Source organism: Pseudorca crassidens, chromosome 4 (genome assembly GCF_039906515.1).
Source record: "Pseudorca crassidens isolate mPseCra1 chromosome 4, mPseCra1.hap1, whole genome shotgun sequence".
NCBI lineage: Eukaryota > Metazoa > Chordata > Mammalia > Artiodactyla > Delphinidae > Pseudorca > Pseudorca crassidens.
In genome coordinates this window covers 19,930,050-19,949,841 of record NC_090299.1, presented here as the reverse complement: position 1 = coordinate 19,949,841, position 19,792 = coordinate 19,930,050, and the positions used below count along the sequence as shown (strand labels likewise).

The following is a 19,792-nucleotide window of genomic DNA, read 5'->3' as shown; positions in this document are numbered from 1 at the left end:
AGAGACCTACTAGAGCATGGACTTGAGGACATGGGGAGGGGGAAGGGTAAGCTGTGACAAAGTGAGAGAGTGGCATGGACATATACACACTACCAAACGTAAAATAGATAGCTAGTGGGAAGCAGCCACATAACACAGGGAGATCAGCTAGGTGGTTTGTGACCACCTAGAGGGGTGGGATAGGGAGGGTGGGAGGGAGGGAGACGCAAGAGATATGGGAACATATGTATATGTATAACTGATTCACTTTGTTATAAAGCAGAAACTAACACACCATTGTAAAGCAATTGTACTCCAATAAAGATGTTAAAAAAGAAAACAAAAAACCACCTGATTAAAAGAAAAAAGACTTGTTTTGTGGCCTAACATAGTATCTATCCTGAAAAATGTTCCTTGTGCACTTGAGAAGAATGTGTATTCTGCTGCTTTTTGGATAGATGTTCTGTATATATCTAGTAAGTCTATCTGGTCTAATGTGTCATTTAAGGCAGTCTCCTGATTGATTTTTTGTCTGGTTGATCTATCCATTGACATAGTGGGATATTAAAGTCCCCCCTATTGAGACTTTCGTGGTGGTCCAGTGGTTAAGACTCCACGCTTCTAATGCAGGTTCGATCACTGGTTGGGGAACTAAGATCCCACATGCTGCACAGTGTGGCCAAAAAAAATTTTTTTAATTAAAAAAATAACAAAATCTGCCTTATTATTATATTACTGCCATCTTCTACCTTTAAGTCTGTTATTATTTGCTTTATATATTTAGGTACTCTTATGTTGGGTGCATAAATATTTATAAATATTATATCCTCTCGTTGGATTGACCCTTTTATCATTATGTAACACCTACTTTTATCTCTTATTATGGTCTTTGTTTTAAAGTCTATTTTTGTTTGATATATTATAGCTACCCCAGCTTTCTTTTGGTTTCCATTTACATGAAATATCTTTTCCATCCCTTTACTTCTACTCTGTGGTGTACTTACTTCTAAAGTGTGTCTCTTGTAGGCAACATGTAAATGAGTCTTGTTTTTAATCCATTTTGTCACTCTATGTCTTTTGATAGGAGCATTTAGTACATTTACATTTAATGTAATTATTGGTAGGTATTTGCTTATTGCCATTTTGTTCATTGTTTACTGTCTGTTTTGTAGGTCTTCTCTGTTCCTTTCTTCTTCTTGTGCTCTCTTCCTCTGTGGTTTGATGCCTTTTTTTAGTGGTATACTTATATTCCTTTCTCTTTATCTTTTGTGTATTCACTATAGGTTTTTACTTTGTGGTTACCATGAGGCTTACTTATAACAACTCATATTTATAACAGTCTATTTTATTGCTGGTAACAACTTAAGTTTGATTCCATTCTAAAGCTCAAATTTTATCCTCCCTATGTCCCATTTTCTGTTTTTGATACCACATTTTACATCTTTTTACCTTGTGTATCCCTTAATTATTGTAAACATAGTTATTTTCAGTACTTTTGACTTCCAACCTTCATATGAGCTTTATAAGTGATTAATCTACTACCTTTACTATATATTTACCTTTCCAGTGAGGTTTATTCTTTCATATGTTTTCTTTTTACTAATTGGTGACCTTTCTTTTCAGCTTAAAGAATTCCCTTTAATATTTCTTGTAAGCCTGTGTAGAGGCAGCCGATTGTGCTCAGACTTAAAGTAAAGGAGATTAACCTACTTATATTAAAGCATTGGCCTGAGGGCCAAGCATCTAACTTAACACACACATCTAGGAGCCTCCTGGAACACTCTCAGGGGATAGAAACTGGCAGGAACCAAATTCATGCTATCCCTTTCCTGTTCTCCAGAGCACCAATATCTCCTATACAGGAGCTTTTGCACATGTCTGGTGCCCTGATATTGTGGCTGCCACCCATGGGACATCTCTTGGCTGCCTGATTCTAGGGGCCAGGTGAGCTTGCATTCCTGGTCCTATGGGACTGTAATAATCTGTGTCATCCAGAAAGGATCTCATTCCCTATCTAGAACCCCAATTTTTGTGGTGGCTGCCAGAGAACACCTCTACATTGCCTGGCTCTGGTGGCTAGTGGGGCTTATGCTCATGGGTCCCACAGGATCCTGTCACTAATAGATAAAGAGTTCTTAAACAACTATCACCCCCAGGACACAGCAAAAGACACAGAGCTAGGAGCTTGATCTTTCTGTGAAGGAAGTCTATTAGCCAATTGTCATGGCTGCATCTGGAAGGGCTAAATATAATTATTTCCAGAGTCCCTGAAGAGCAAGCACTATCTTTGTATTTTCCCACTGCCATGCTCCAGAGTGCCAGTATCTACTGGAGAGGAGCTTTACACATGGCTGGTGCCTGGTTTTTATGTCTGGTGCCCTGGTTTTTGCAGCTGCTGCCCAGGGGACACCCTTTGATCCCCTGGCTCAAGAGGTCAGTGGGGCTTGAATTCCTGGGGACCATGGAACTGTGGCAATTGGAGAGATAGTTTTTGCTGCCATCCCCAGCACACTACACAGACAGAAGACAGAGGTACATCACCCAGTATTTCTGTGAAGGAGATCTCTTTGCTTGTCCTGGAGCTTCAGCCTGAGGGACAGGCTTCAGGTTTAGCATGCATCTAATGGACTAAGGAGCTTCTTTTAAGAAACAGAGGCTGTGGACACCATTTGGTTCTCTCCCTCTTTCTTGCTCCAGCTCACTGGTATCTCTCAGTAAAGAGCTTATACCCTTGTCTGGAGACCCCAGGTTTTGTGACTGCCACCCAGAGAACACAGCCAGATCCTCTGGCCAGTGAGGCTTACTCTTGCAGTCCCACAAGGCTGTATATATTTTCATACTTTTAAAAGCTGCTGCCTGAGGGTCTGGCTTCCAAATACCCTGAATCTAGGTGCTAGGATATTCCCCTTAGAGACACTGACATGTCTTGGCACATCCTCAAATACCAGGGGCTATTAAAAATATAATAGGCTGCTTGGATAAGCACAAAGGTTTGAGAGACAACAAAGAGCTAGGGCAGGGTTGAATGACAAGGTTCACCTCCTGTACAAGGGCATTCCTTGTGCAGGACTGGGAGATGTGGTTGTTTCATCTACTGTGTAGAAGCCAACAAAGAGAGTCAAGTTAAATGAAGAAACAAATGACTATGTTCAATTAAAAGAACAGATAAAAGCTCAGAAAAAAAAAACCTTAATGAAACAAAGATACATAATTTATCTGACAAAGATTTCCAAGTAATAGTCATTTAGATGTTCACCAAACTGGGGAAAAGAATGGATGAACACAGTGAGAACTTTAATAAAGAGATAAAAAATGTAAGAAAGTACCAAATAGAAGTCACAGAGCCAAAAATATAATAACTGAACTGAAAAATACACTAGAGGGGTTCAACAGTTAACTAGATTAAGCAGAAGAAAGGATCAGTCTACTGAAAGACAAGGCAGATGATTTTGCCCAATCAGAGCAGCAAAAAGAGAGAAGAAAGGAAAAAACAAAGATAGTATAAGAGGCTTATGGGACAACATCAGACAAACTAACATTCACATTACAGAGGTCCCAGAAGTAAAAGAGAGAGAGAGAAAGGCAAAAATCTAGTGTGAAGACATAATGGCTAAAAACTTCCCTAACCTGAAGAAAGAAATCCAAGATCCAGGAAGGCCAGAGAGTTCCAAATAAGAGGAACCCAAAGAGGCCCACACCAAGACATATTATAATTAAAATGACAAAAGTTAAAGGCATGGAGATAATCTTAAAAGCAGCAAGAGAGAAACAACTCTTGTGCACCAAGGGAACCTCCATAACACTATCAAAGGTTTTTTCAGCAGAAAATTTGCAAGCAAGAAGGGAGTGGCACTATATATTCAAAGTGCTGAAGGAAAGAACTTCCAACCGAGGATAATCTACCTAGCAAGGTTATCATTCAGAATTGAAGGAACAATAAAGAGTACAAGTATACAGGCCCTTTAAGAACTATCTCTCAGATCACCACATTCTTGTGGGTCTTGGGATGTGAGCCCTGATGGCTTTCAAAGTTAGATATTTTGGAGGCTCAACTTCAGGTGAAGGCCCAAAATGTTGAGGTGTCCTGCCTGGGGTTTAAGCCCTTCTCTCCTCAAAGAGAAGCTCTGGGTTTTGAGTTTTTGCCCAGTTTTGGGTCGCCATGCTGGGGGTAGGATTTATGATGAGATTGTGTCCTTGCCTCTCCTACCCACTTCAATGTGGTTTTCATCTCATTGGTCAGATGTGCAGTCATTGCTTATCCAGATTTTAGGGTTTTTAAGAAGAAATTCTTCCATATGTAGCTGTAGATTCAGTGTGTCCATGGAAGGAGGTAAGTTCAAGAACTTCCTACATGGCCCTTAAGCCAGAAAAAAAATAATTGTGATATATTCTCTTTATATATAACTAGTTTACTGGTGCCTCTATTAGTCCTATGAGATTTTCAGTTGAGTCTCTTGGGTTTCCTAAATAAACTTTTTACTGATTATGATAATGAAAACTCCCTTGTCTTCAACAGCTGTACCTCTTACTACAGCCATAATGCATTGAAATCTCCCTCTCTATATTTTGGTAACTGCTCCATCTGGTCTGTTTCTCTCTTCTTTGTTGCTCCTCTTTATCACCTTTCCTTCAACTGGGTAAATCTTAAGCCCATGCTAGCTTTACTATTGTGAGTCTCTCCATTCTCTTGGTAAATATTTTCTAAATCTTTATTTCTAGCCCAAATCTCTCATCTATGCCACAGATGCATATTTCCAAATTTTTTAAAGATATTGTTAAGTGAGTGTCCCACCAGTTTCTCAAAGCTGACACATTCAGTATGGACTTCCTTTTCCAATTAAATTTGTTATTTTTATTGTTGGCAACATCAGTTCCTTTCTTCTCCAACATTATCTTAAATTAGTCACTATTCATCTACTATGTCCAGCCTCACATAAGGCCTAGCTTTTATTCATTGAAGCCTTCAGTGAAGCCTTCAGTGTAGAGCCTGGGCTGTCTTTCCTCCTTTTCCCTTTTTAAAAAAGAGTTTATTTTATTTTAAAAATTGAGATATAATTGAAATATAACATTGGTTAAGTTTAGGGTGTACAATGTATTGATTTGATATATTTATATCTTGCAATATGATTACAACTGTAGCATTAGCTAACATCTCTATCATGTCACATAATTGTTTCCTTTTTGTGGTGAGAACAATTAAGATCCAGTCTCTTAGCAACTTTGAAGTCTACAATACAGTATCATTGACTATAATCACTATGCTGTGCATTAGGTCTCCAGAACTGGTTTACCTACTAATTACAAGTTTGTACCCTTAAATATCTCCCCAATTCCCCCACCACCCAATCCCCTAGTAGCCACCATTCTACTCTGTTTCTATAAATTCAGCATTTTTAGATTCCACATATAAGTGACATTGTACAGTGTCTTTCTCTGTCTGACTTATCTCACTTAGCATCATGCCTTCAAGATCCGTGCATGTAGTTGCAAATGGCAGGATATCCTTCTTTCTTGTGGCTGAATAACATTCCATTGTGTATATATACCACATCTTCTTTATCCATTCATCTAGCAATGGACACTTAGGTTGTTTCTAAGTTTTGACTATTATGAATAATGCTGCAATAAACATGGAGTATATGTACATATTTTTGACATCCCAGTTTCTTTTCCCTTGAATATATATATCCTGAAATGGGATTTCTGGATCATATGGTAGCTCTATTTTTAATATTTGAAGAACTTTATACTATTTCCATACTGATCAATTTACATTTCCATCAATAGTGTGCAAGGGTTCCCCTTCCTACACATTTTCACCAATACTTGTTATTTCTTGTATTTTTGATGACAGTCATTCTAACAGGTGTGAGGTGATATTTCATAGTGGTTTTGACTTGCATTTCTCTGATGATTAGTGAGGTTGAGCACCTTTTCATGTACCTGTTGGCCATATGTGTCTTCTTTGGAAAATGTCTCTTCAGATCTTCTGCTCATTTTTAACTGGATTGTTTTGTTTTTTGCCACTGAGTTTTATGAGTTCTTTATATATTATGGATATTAACCTCTTATTCAATATATAGTTCGCAAATATTTTCTCCCATTCCGTAGGTTGCTTTTTCATTTTGTTGATTATTTTACGGAGCAGAAGATTTTTAGTCAACAAAATATTAGCAAACTGAATCCAGCAGTACATTAAAAGTATCATACACCATAATCAGGTGGAGTTTATACCTGGGATGCAAGGATTTTTCCACATACATGAATCAATAAATGTGATACACAACAATAATAGAATGAAAGATAAAACTCACATGATCATCTCAATAGATGAAGAAAAAAAGCATTTGACAAAATACAACACCATGTCATGATAAAAACCCTCAACAAATTGGATATAGAATATATATCCTATACATCAATATAAGGTCATATGAAATAAACCCACAGCTAACATCATACTCAAAGGTGAAAGATTGAAAGTTTTTCCTCTAAGATCACGAACAAGACAAGGATTCCCACTCTCACCATTCTTATTCAACATATTACCAGAAGTCCAACTAGAGCAATTAGGCAAGAAAAAAAATAAAAGGCATCCAAGTCAGAAGGGAAGAAGGTTATCATTATTTGCAGAGATATGATCTTATATATAGAAAATTAAAGATTCAGTGAAAAAAACTGTTGGAACTAATCAACAAATTCAGTAAAGTTGCAAGATATACAATCAAAATATAGAAATCAGTTGCATTTCTATACACTAAAAATGAAATAACTGAAAAAGAAATAATCCCATTAGCAAAAGCATCAAAAACAATGAAATACTTCAGAATAAATAATAATTTATTGATCATTTACTATATGCCATAGATGTGAATAAGTGTTTGTATATGCATAAACTCTTTTAATCTGTAATCTTATGAATTGCTATTATTATCTTTTCCATTTAATAAGTTAGAGGACTGAAGATCAGAGAGGTAAAGTAATTTTCTCAAGGTCACAGAGCTAGTTAATGATAGCACTGGAACGCAGATCTGTTGCCAAAGCTCTTAATCACTCCTCCATTCTGCTTTAGTGTAAGAACTTGCAGGTATAATCTAAGTTTATTTTAAAGCAGTACTTCAATAGAACATCATAAGCCTTTTTAAAACAGAGATATAAAATGGCTTCTCCATGAATCCTGCTATGTTGTAATTTTTTTTTAATGCAGAAGTTGTATTTAAAAAAATAAGATACCATAAGATAGAGTAGAAAAGATTATATGGTGTGATGTATTTGATTAATAAAAATTAGTTCACATTTATTAAATTCATTTGTCTGCCACTATGAAGAGTTTGATAAATAGTAATTAACTTTAAAAAGGTACAAAAGTTCCTCTTCCACTGTTCTTGATGAAGGCACTCTTTACTGGGTCCCTTCTCTTTATTCACTCATTACCATGGTACCTTGCCTGGAGGTTGCACTTATTACTTTTAATATGAATGTGCCAATTTCTCCTGCTCTGTACAAAAGAAAAAAATATTTACAAAGAAAAAAAAAGTGGAGACATTTCTTCATTCCTCATTCCAAATTATGAATACAGTATTAATGGAGCTAGGTGTCCCAACTCAAGCTCTGATCAGAGAGAAGAACAGCTAAACACAAACTATCTCTGATACTCAGCTTGGGAGAAGCTACCAAGGGTTTTGATTCATTCAGCAATTATATTCTGAGGGGCTACTCATTCCAAGCACTGTGCTAAGGTCCAGGGATGCAAAAATGAGTAAACATGCTGCTGCTCTCAAGAAAGTCTCCTCTCCTGAGCAATCGACCTACAGGCCAGAGAAGGGGATAGAACATGTTTAAAATTTCCTTTTCAGGGCTTCCCTGGTGGTGCAGTGGTTGGGAGTCCGCCTGCCGATGCAGGGGACACGGGTTCGTGCCCCAGTCCAGGAAGATCCCACGTGCCATGGAGCGGCTGGTCTCGTGAGCCATGGCTGCTGAGCCTGCACGTCCAGAGCCTGTGCTCCGCAACGGGAGAGGCCACAACAGTGAGAGGTCCGCGTACCACAAAAAAAAAAAAAAAATTTCCTTTTCAGGCTTTATTTTTAATGTCGTATTGTGTTTCTATGGGTTTTGAACATTGTAACTGTCTCAATCTTGAAAATAAAGGTGTTGATTGTAAACACATATCCATACTGTGGCCAAATGCAGAAAGTAAGTTACTATTTTTAAAGTTGTTGATGAGCTCTAGCTTAAAAATGCATATAAACGCATATATACATGCATACATTACACATACCAAGCACAAGGTTTTTATTTTAAATTGAAGATAAAAGGAATAAAGCAAATAGTGAGTCCTGGAAAATATATTGACAACATGTGGAAAATTACAAGATATACAAACGGAAAGTATATCTAAATAATTTTCCATCTCCTCTAACTGTATTACCTTCTCCCACATTCCAAACTTCCTTTTCTATTTAGTTTTTGAAATTGAAAATTTTTCAAACTAAAAGCTTGCAATTCACTTACATTTAAGCCATCAAATATTGTTTCATGAAAGATTTTTAATGTCGAGAATTTTTTTGTCATAAATGTTTTAAGAACTTCCTCACCTCATTTCCTTTCCCTAGAGAAAGAGTGACAAACTTCAAAAGGTTCAAATTTCATTTGAAGTAAAAAAATCAAGGTTCAGAAGTTGTCTCTCTTTGGTGAAAGGATATTCTTTGTTCCTCAGTAGAATCGACAGAATGTTTGAACATTCACCTGTGGATTGTTTTTTTTTAGGACATCACACTGGACAGGACACCTCCTTTTCTGTCTTGAAAGGTGGTCTGTGATCTCCTGAAGGAGCTCAGACTTACGGTCTCTGCTTTGCACTGGTGGCCTGTGGTTTTCTCTACTATGCCAACAGCCCTGGTGATTCCAGGGAGGAACAGGGAAGGAGGAAGGCTACATCCTATGGAGTCCCTGCAAGATGACAAAAGAAGTCCCTGGACACCTCCTGCTTTTAGTCTCCCCCAGAGCAGGACACCCAGGACTATGAAGGAGGCACACAAAGCGCTTTACCAAAGGACCCGTGCATCTCAGAAAGCAAAATCACACAAAGTTAGGATGAAGAGAAGTTATACTTTTATCTAACTTAGCATTTCTTTTATAGCATACAAAGACTCAGAGGGGGTGTCTCAGGTGGCTATTTCCTCTCTTTCCAACCCCTGTCTCTTCCCCCTTCTATCTTTAATTTCTTCTTCTTTCCACATAGCCTAGTTTTTCAAATCCTTTGACCAATCCCCTCTCTCTATCCAGGGAAACCCTCACCTTACCACAGGAAGAAAATTTTCTGTTCCAATCCTTTACCTCAGTTCCTCCCTGAACCTTGAAGACATTATTCTGTCCGGTAGTAAGATGCAATGCTTGTTCTCCGCTTTTCATTGATGACCTATATCCTTAGCTGAAAGTGAAATGGTTCTTCAACTAGCAAAGAGAACTTCAACTGGTTTCCTCACTAGCAAGTTCACCTGCTGTTATAGGTTGAATTATTTGTAGAATTATTTGGACTATATTTAGAGACAGTGTCTTCACAGAAGTAACCAAGTTAGCATGAGGTCCCTAATCCAATTTGACTGGTGTCTTCGTTTAAGAAAAGGGGGGATATTTAGACACAAGGACACACATACAGGGAGAATGCCACATGAAGGTGGAGGCAGAGACCAGGGAGATGTATCCAGAAGGCAAGGAACGCCAAAGATTGCCAGCTAAATACCAAAAGCTGAGAGAGAGGCACAGAACAGATTTCTTCCCCACCCTCAGAAAGAACCAACCTTGGGAATACTTTGATCTCAGACCCTTATCCTCCAGAACTATAAGACAAAGTTCTGTTGCTTAAACCACCCAGCTAGTGGTTCTCTACTACAGCAGCTCTAGCATAATACACCTGCCAAGAAAAGCATTCGTTCTTTCTTGGAGACAGCACAGTCTGACCTGTAGTTAGCCCAGTCCTGCCAATGAGGCTTTAAATCCTCCGTGGTCCTAGCTTATGAGAGGAACCTCTATACCAGCTGCAGAGAGCTGTTTTGCAGTCTAAGAACGGTGGTTCCAGATCTCAATATTTTATGCCAAAGCTCCTTTCATACCAACAGTCCCTGGACTCACAATCTGGCCATTCTGCCCAGAGTTTTCCCCTCCAGGGCTCTTCCAGGGGAGCAGGACACATATCCTGGCCCCTCCAGACCTACAGGTCCCACCATTGCTTTCATCTTCCTCCTCCCAGCTGGAAGGGAGTATTTTCTAAACTCTGGGAAAGCCTTCCTTTTTTGTTCTCAGCCAAGAGATTTTGTCTGCACCTGAGATTTTTCTTCCATAGTGGGATTTAAGCTTTGGGAGAAAGCCATGTAAGATTATGCTTTACCCCTGGTTTTCTCTCCACACAACCCTCCTCTCTCCTGAACACAGAGCCAGCTGAAATTTGAACATAAAAATTAAAAAGAATAGGAGCACACAGAAGATGGCAGTGTGGGAAGACGCTGAGTTAGCATCTCCCCACAACTAGGGTGCCTGCTGGCTGCTGGTGGGGGGCCCTGATGCCCAAGGAGATGGGATGAAGCCCCAAATGGACCGGTAGGATGTGGGAGGACTGAGGGAGGAGGAGAACTGGAGGCCAGACAGGATTGGTGTCCCTGAGACCGGGGAGATCAGGAAAGGCAGGTGGGATGGGCACACTAGGAGGAGCCAGAGAAGAGAAGAGGGCATTTTCCCCGCCCACTCGAGTACAGGGAGCCTGCTGAGCTCCCAGGCTGGTCCCCTGCCCTCCAAAGTCCCCTCCAGGCCACGTGGATCCTTGGGGACATAGGAGGGAGGCTGGGAAGATCAGGAGAGGCAGGTGGAAGGGGTCCTCTGGGAGGAGCAGGAGAGGAGTAGAGGGCATCTGTGCTGCCCACTCGAGCCCAGGAAGCCTGCTGGGCTCCCAGGCCAGTCCCCTGCCCTCCAAGGCCACCCTGGCCACATTGGTCCTGCGGGTATAGGAGGGAGGTCAGAGAGATCAGGAGAGGCAGGCAGGAGGGGCCCTCTGGAAAGTGTGGGAGAAGAGTGGAGGGCAATTGCCCCACACACTTGGGCCTGGGGAGTCTGCTGAGTTCCCAGGCTGGTCCCCTGCCCTCCAAAGCCCTCTTCAGGCCACATGGGTTCTTGAGGGCATAGGAGGGAGGCCAGGGAGATCAAGAGAGGCAAGCAGGAGGAGACAACAGGGAAGAGAGGGAGAGGACTGGAGGGCATCTGTGCTGCCCACTCGAGCCCAGGAAGCCTGTTGGGCTTCCAGGCCAGTCCCCTGCCCTCCAAGGCCACCCTGGCCACATTGGTCCTGCGGGTATAGGAGGGAGGTCAGGGAGATCAAGAGAGGCAAGCAGGAGGAAACAACAGGGAAGAGAGGGAGAGGAGTGGAGGGCATTTGCCACACCCACTCGAGCCCAGGAAGCCTGCTGGGCTCCCAGGTGAGGTCCCCCACCCTCTGAGACCAGGGATGGGGGGCACACCTGGGCTCCTTCTGTTTCTTGAGCCTAAGCCTCACCTCCACAGTCCTGACAGCCTTTTCCAGCCCTGTGGGTTCTAAGCTTAGGCCCCACCCACCACCCAAATCTCACCCTTGCTTAGGTCCCACATGCCATAACCAAGGCCACCCCCCACCTTTTTTGTTTTTCTTTCCCCTCCTCTTTTTTACTATTGTCACACTGTTTTACCTTCTGGTTGTTGATTCATCTATATTTTTATTTTTATATTCTTTCTAACATATCTGTTACTTTCCTAGTCTAATTTTATTTTTTACTTTGTTATTGTTCTCTCTTTTTTTTTCCTGTCCCACGTGGCTTGTGGGATCTTGGTTCATGAGCTGGAGGTCAGGCCAAAGCTCCTGCGGTGGGATCCCCAAGCTCAAACCACTGGACTAACAGAGAACCACAGACCCCAGGGAATATTCATCAGAGTGAGGTCTCACGGAGGTCCCCATCTCAGCACCAAGACCCATCTCTACCCAACAGCCTACAAAACTCCAGTGTTGGAAACCTCAGGCTAAACAACCAGTAAGACAGGAACATAATCCCACACATCAAAAAAGAAAATGAGATGACAAAAAATTATGTGAAAGATGAAGTAGCAAGGTAAAAACCCACAAGACCAAATAAATGAAGAGGAAATAGGCAACCTACCCAAAAAAGAATTCAGAGTAATGAAAGATGATCCAGAATCTCAGATAGAATGGAGGCAAGGATTGATAAAATACAAGAAATGTTTAACAAAGATCTAGAAGAACTAAAGAACAAACAAAAAGAGATGAACAACACAATAACTGGAATGAAAAATATACGAGAAGGAATCAATAACAGAATAAATGAGGCAGAAGAACGAATAAGTGAGCTAGAAAACAGAATGGTGGAAATAACTGTGGAGGAGAAGAATAATGAAAAAAGAATGAAAAGAATTGAAGACAATCCCAGAGACAACTGGGACAACACTAAGCTCACCAACATTCCAATTATAGAGGTCCCAGAAGAAGAGAAAAAGAAAGGGTCTGAGAAAATATTTGAAGAGATTATAGAGAAAAACTACCCTAACATGGGAAAGGAAATAGTGACCCAAGTCCATGAAGCACAGAGAGTCCCATACAAGATAAACCCTAGGAGAAACACACCAAGACACATATTAATCATACTAACAGAAATTAAATACAAAGAAAAAATATTAAAAGCAGCAAGGAAAAAGCAAAAACCAACATACAAAGGAATCACCATAAAGTTATCAGCTGATTTTTTCAGCAGAAACTCCACAGGCCAGAAGGGAGTGGCAGGATATACTTAAAGTGATGAAAAAGAAAAACCTACAACCAAGATTACTCTACCCAGCAAGGATCTCATTTAGATTTGATGGAGAAAGCAAAAGCTTTTCAGACAAGCAAAAGCTAAGAGAATTCAGCACCACCAAACCAGCTTTACAGCAAATGCCAGAGGAAATTCTCTAGGGGGGAAACACAAGAGAAGAAAAAGACCGACAAAAACAGACCCAAAACAATTAAGAAAATGGGAATAGGAACATGCATATCAATAATAACCTTGAATGTAAATGGAATAAATGTTCCAACCAAAAGACATAGACTGGTTGAATGGATACAAAAACAAGACCCATATTTACATTGTCTACAAGAGACCCACTTCAGACCTAGGGACACATACAGAGTGAAAGTGAAGGAATGGAAAAAGATATTCCATGCAAGTGGAAATCAAAAGAAAGCTGGAATAGCAATACTCATATCAAATAAAATAGACTTTAAAATAAAGACTGTTATAAGAGATAAGGAAGGACACTACATAATGATCAAGGAATCAATCCAAGAAGAAGATATAACAATTATAAATATTTATGCACCCAATATAAGAGCACCTCAATATATAAGGCAAATGCTAACAACCATAAAAGGGGAAATCAACAGTAACACAATAATAGTAGGGGACTTTAACACCCCACTTACACTAATGAACAGATCATTCAAACAGAAAATAAGGAAACACAAGCTTTAAATGCCAAAATAGACCAGACAGATTTAATTGATATTTATACGACATTCCACCCAAAAGTGGCAGAATACACTTTCTTCTCAAGTGCACATGGAACATTCTCCAGGATAGATCACATCTTGTGTCACAAATCAAGACTCAGAAAATTTAAGAAAATTGAAATCATGTCAAGCATCTTTTCTGACCACAATGTTATGAGGTTGGAAATCAATTACAGAAAAAAAAAACAGTAAAAGCACAAATACATGAGGTTAAACAGTGTGCTACTAAATAACCAAGGGATCACTGAAAAAATCAAAGAAGAAATAAAAAAAAAATACATAGAAACAAATGACAATGAAAACACAATGACCTAAAACCTATGGGACGCAGCAGAAGCAGTTCTAAGAGGAAACTTTATAGCAATTAAATGTCACCTCAAGAAACAAGAAAAATCTCAAATTAACAATTTAACCTTACACCTAAAGCAACTAGAGAAAGAAAAACAAAGAAAACCCAAAGTCAGTAGAAGGAAAGAAATCATACATATCAGAGCAGAAATAAATGAAATAGAAACAAAGAAAACAATAGCAAAGATCAATAAAACTAAAAGCTCGTTCTTTGAGATGATAAACAAAATTGATAAACCTTTAGCCAGACTCATCATGAAAAAAAGGGAGAGGACACAAATTAATAAAATTAGAAATGAAAAAGGTGAAATCACAAATGAAACCACAGAAATACAAAGGATTATAAGAGACTACTACAAACAACTATATGCCAATAAAATGGACAACCATGAAGAAATGCACAAATTCTTGGAAAGGTAAAATTTTCCCAGACTGAAACAGGAAGAATTAGAAAATATAAACAGACATATCACAAGTAACAAAACTGAAACTGTGATTAAAAATCTTCCAACAAACAAAAGTCAAGGACCAGATGGCTTCACAGGTGAATTCTATCAAACATTTAGAGGAGAGCTAACACCCATCCTCCTCAAACTCCTCCAAAAAACTGCAGAGGGAGGAACACTCCCAAATAGGTTTTACAAAGTGGCCATCACCCTGAATACCAAAACCAGACAAATATATGCCAAAAAAAGAAAATTACAGACCAATATCACTAATGATCATAGATGCAAAAATCCTGAACAAAATACTAGCAAACAGAATCCAACAACACATTAAAAGGATCATACACCATGATCAAGGGACATTTATCCCAGGAATGCAAGAATTATGCACTATATGCAAATCAATCAATATGATACACCATATTAACAAGCTGAAGAATAAAAACCATATGATCATCTCAGTAGATGCAGAAAAAGCTTCTGAAAAATTTCAGCACCCATTTATCATAAAAACTCCCCAGAAAATGGGCATAGAGGGAACCTACCTCAACATAATAAATGTCATATATGACAAACTCCACAGCAAACATCATACTCAATGGTGAAAAACTGAAAGCATTTCCACTAAGATCAGGAACAAGACAAGGATGTCCACTCTTGCCACCCTTATTCAACATAGTTTTGGAAGTCCTAGCCACAGCAATCAGAGAAGAAAAAGAAATGAAAGGAATACAAATTGGAAAAGAAGAAGTAAAACTGTCACTGTGTGCAGATGACATGATATTATACCTAGAAATTCCTAAACATGCCACCAGAAAACTCATACGAGATACGAGAACTAATCAATGAATTTGGTAAGGTTGCAGGATACAGAATTAATGCACAGAAATCTCTGGCATTCCTATACACTAACAATAAAAACTTGGAAAAAGAAAATTAAGGAAACACTCCCATTTACCACTGCAACATAAAGAATAAAATACCTAGGAATAAACCTGCCTAAGGAGGCAAAAGACTTGTACTCAGAAAACTATAAAACACTGATAAAGAAATCAAAGATGACATAAACAGATGGAGAAATATACCATGTTCTTGCATTGGAAGGTCAATATTGTGAAAATGACTCTACTACCCAAAGCAATCTACAGATTCAATGCAATCCCTATCAAACCACCAATGGCATTCTTCATGGAACTAGAACAAAAAATTTCACAATTTATATGGCAACACAAAAGACCCTGAATAGCCAAAGCAATCTTGAGAAAGAAAAACGGACCTGGAGCAATCAGGCTCCCTGACTTCAAACTATACTAAAAAGCTACAGTAATTAAGAGAGTACTGTACAGGCATAAAAACAGAAATATAGATCAATGGTACAGGATGGAAAGCCCAGAGATAAACCCATGCACCTATGGTAACCTTATCTTTGATAAAGGAGGCAAGAGTATACAGGAAGAAAAGACAGCTTCTTCAATAAGTGGTGCTGGGAAAACTGGGCAGCTACATGTAAAAGAATGAAATTAGAACACTACCTAATACCATACACAAAAGTAAGCTCAAAGTGGATTAAAGATCTAAATGTAAGACCAGACACTATAAAACTCTTAGAGAAAAATACAGGAAAAACACTCTTTGACATAAACCACAGCAAGGTCTTTTTTGAGCCACATTTTAGAGTAATGAAAATAAAAACAAAAATAAACAAATGGGACCTAATAAAACTTAAAAGTTTTTGCACAGCAAAGGAAACCATAAACCAGACAAAAAGACAACCATCAGAATGGGAGAAAATATTTGCAGATGAATCAATGGACAAAGGATTAATCTCCAAAATATAAAAACAGCTGCTGCAGCTCAATATCAAAAAAACAAACAACCCAATTAAAAAATGGGCAGAAAACCTAAACATACATTTCCCCAAAGAAGACATACAGATGGCCAAGAGGCACATGAAAATGTGCTCAACGTCACTAATTATTACAGAAATGCAAATCAAAACTACAGTGAGGAATCACCTCACATTGGTCAGAATGGCCATCATCAAACAATCTACAAACAATAAATGCTGGAGAGGGTGTGGAGAAAAGGGAACCCTTTTGCACTGTTGGTGGGACTGTAAATTGCCACTATGGAGAACAGTATGGAAGTTTCTTAAAAAACTAAAAATAGAACTAGCATATGACCCAGCAATCCATTACTGGGCATTTACCCTGAGAAAACCATAAATCAAAAGAACACATTTACCCCAATGTTAATGGCAGCCCTATTTACAATAGCCAGGACATGGAAACAGCCTAAGTGTCCAATGATAGATGAATGGATAAAGAAGATGTGGTACATATATACAATGGAATATTACTCAGCCGTGAAAAGGAACGAAATTGGGTCATTCATAAAGATGCGGATGGACCTAGAGTCTGTCATACAGAGTGAAGTAAGTCAGAAAGAGAAAACAAATACCATATATTAACACATATATGAGGAATCTAGAAAAATGGTACAGATGAACCTATTTGTAGGGCAGGAATAGAGACATAGACATAGATAAAGGACATGTGGACACAGGAGGGTAGGGGAGGGTGGGACGAATTGGGAGATTATGTTTGACATAAATACACTACCATGTGTAAAATAGGTAGCTAGTAGGAACATGCTGTGTAGCACAGGGAGCTCAGCTTTGGTGGTCTGTGATGACCTAGATGTGTGGGATTGGTGGGGTGGGAGGGAGGTCCAAGAGGGAGGGATATAGGTATACATATAGCTGATTCACTTCATTGTACAGCAGAAATTAACACAACACTGTAAAGCAATTTTATTCCAATAAAAGTAAAATAAGTGTGAAAAAAGTTGTTATTTTAAATAAAAAATAAATGACCCAAAGTCACCTAAAAAAAAAGAAAAGACAAAAAGTGGCTGAATGGATTAAAAAAAAGACCCATATATAAGCTCACTAACAAGAGTCTCACTTCAGATCTAAAGACACACACAGACTAAAAATGAGGGCATGGATAAAGGTATTCCATGCAAATGGAAATGAAAAAAGAGCTAGGGTAGCAATATTTATATGAGACAAAATAGACTTTAAAACAAAAACTTGGGACTTCCCTGGTGGCGCAGTGGTTTGGTGTCCCCTGCAAGTACCGGGGACATGGGTTCAAGCCCTTGTCCAGGAAGATCTCACATGCCATGGAGCAACTAGATCCATGTGCCACAAATACTGAGCCTACACTCTAGAGCCCACGAGCCACAGCTACTGAGCCCGTGTGCTGCAACTACTGAAGTAGAGCCGGTGCTCCGCAACAAGAGAAACCACCGGAATAAGAAGTCTGTGCACTGCAACAAAGAGTAGCCCCCACTTATCACAACTAGAGAAAGCCCGCCTGCAGCAATGAAGACCAAACACAGCCAAAAACAAATAAATTTATCTTTAAAAAAAAGAATAGGTAGCATTGATTTAAAAAAAAAGACTGTAATGAGAGACAAAGAATTTCATTACATAATGATCAAGGGATCAATCCAAGAAGAAGATATGACAATTATAAATATATATGCACCCAACACAGGAGAACCTACATACATAAAGCAAATATTAAAACATATAAATGGAAAAAAAAACATATAAATGGAGAAACTGACAATAACAATAATAATAAGGGTCCTTAACATCCCACTTACATGAATGGACAGATCATCCAGGCAGAAAATCAATAAGAAAACACTGGCCTTAAACAACACTTACATTTGATGGATTTAACAGATATACCTGGAATATTTCATCTCAGAAGCAGCAGAATACACATTTTTTTCAGGTGCACATAGAACATTCTCCAGGATAGATCAGATGCTAGGCCACACAACAAGTTTCAGCAAATTTAAGAAAACTGAAATAATACCAAGCATCTTTTCCAACCACAATGTTATGAGACTACAAGAAAATACTGCGAAAAACACAAACATGTGGCTAAACAATATGCCACTAAACAACCAATAGATAAGTGAAGGAATCAAAGAAGAAATAAAAAATACCTGGAGACAAATGAAAATAGAAAAACACAACAAACTAAAATCTATGGAATGCAGCAAAAACAGGTCTAAGAAGGAATTTTATGGTGATAAAAGCCTACCTCGGGAGAAAACAACAACAAAAAATCAAATAAACAACCTACTCATACACCTAAAAAAAAAAACTAGAAAAAGAACAAACAAACTCTAAAATTAGTAAAAGGAAAGAAATCATAAAGATCAGAGCAGAAATAATGAAACAGAGACTAGAAAAAACAAGAGCTCAATGAAACTAAGAGCTAGTTCTTTAAAAAGGTAAACAAAATTGATAAACTTTTAGCCAGACTCATCATTAGTAAAAGGAAAGGAATCATAAAGTTCAGAGCAGAAATAAATGCAAAAGAGACTAAAAAACAACAGAAAAGATCAATGAAACTAAAAGCTGATTCTTTAAAAAGATAAACAAAATTGGTAGACCTTTAACTATACTCATCTATAAAAGGAGAGCCCAAATAAAATCACAAATGAAAAATGAGAAGTTACAACCAAAACCACAGGTGTAAAAAGTGCACTGCACTTTTTACATGGACAATTATGCACCAATAAAATGGACAATTATGCACCAATAAAACGCACCAATAAAATGGACAAATTCCTAGAAATATATAGTATCCTAAGAATGAATCAGGAAGACATAGAAAATATGAAGAGACCAATTACCAGTAATGAAATTGAAGCAGTAATTTTTAAAATTCCCAAAAACCAAAATTCCTGGACCAGGTAGCTTCACAAGTGACTCTACCAAACATTTAGAGAAGAGTTAATACCTATCTTTCTCAAATAATTCCAAGAAACTGCAATGAAAGGAGTGCTTCCAAACTCATTCTATGAGGCAAGCATCACCCTGATACCAAAACAAGATAGATAATCACAAAAAAAGAAAATTACAGGCCAATATCACAGATGAACATATAGATGCAAAAATCCTCAATAAAATATTGGCAAGCTGAATCCAACAATAAAATAAAAGGATCATACACCATGATCAAGTGGGATTTATTCCAGGGATGAAAATCAATATCTACAAATCAATGTGATATGCCACATTAACAAAGTGAAGAATAAAAATTGCATGATCATCCCAATAGATACAGAAAATGCTTTTAACAAAATTCAACATCCATTTATGATAAAAAAAAAAAAACTCTCAATACAGTGGATACAGAGGGAACGTACCTCAACATAACAAAGGCTATATATGGCAAGCCCACAGTTAACACTGTAATCAACAATGAAAGCATTTCCTCTAAAATCAGGAATAAGACAAGGATGCCCACTCTTGATACTTTAATTCAACATAATATTGGAAGTCCTAGACACAGCAATCAGACACTAAAAATAAAAGGAATCCAAATCGGAAAGAAGGTAAACTGTCACT

General features: G+C 38.4%; 2 long non-coding RNA genes across 2 annotated transcripts in view; one reads left to right on the top strand and one right to left on the bottom strand.

The window, feature by feature from the left end:
• LOC137223443 (uncharacterized) overlaps positions 1-8,081 on the top strand; it is a 174,355-nt gene extending 166,274 nt beyond the window's left edge. Inside the window, exon 4 of the long non-coding RNA XR_010942878.1 lies at positions 7,836-8,081. This is a non-coding gene — a long non-coding RNA (uncharacterized lncRNA). The remainder of the gene's footprint in view (positions 1-7,835) is intronic.
• LOC137223444 (uncharacterized) overlaps positions 1-19,792 on the bottom strand; it is a 118,509-nt gene that overhangs the window by 63,592 nt on the left and 35,125 nt on the right. The gene's annotated exons all lie outside the window — the stretch shown is intronic.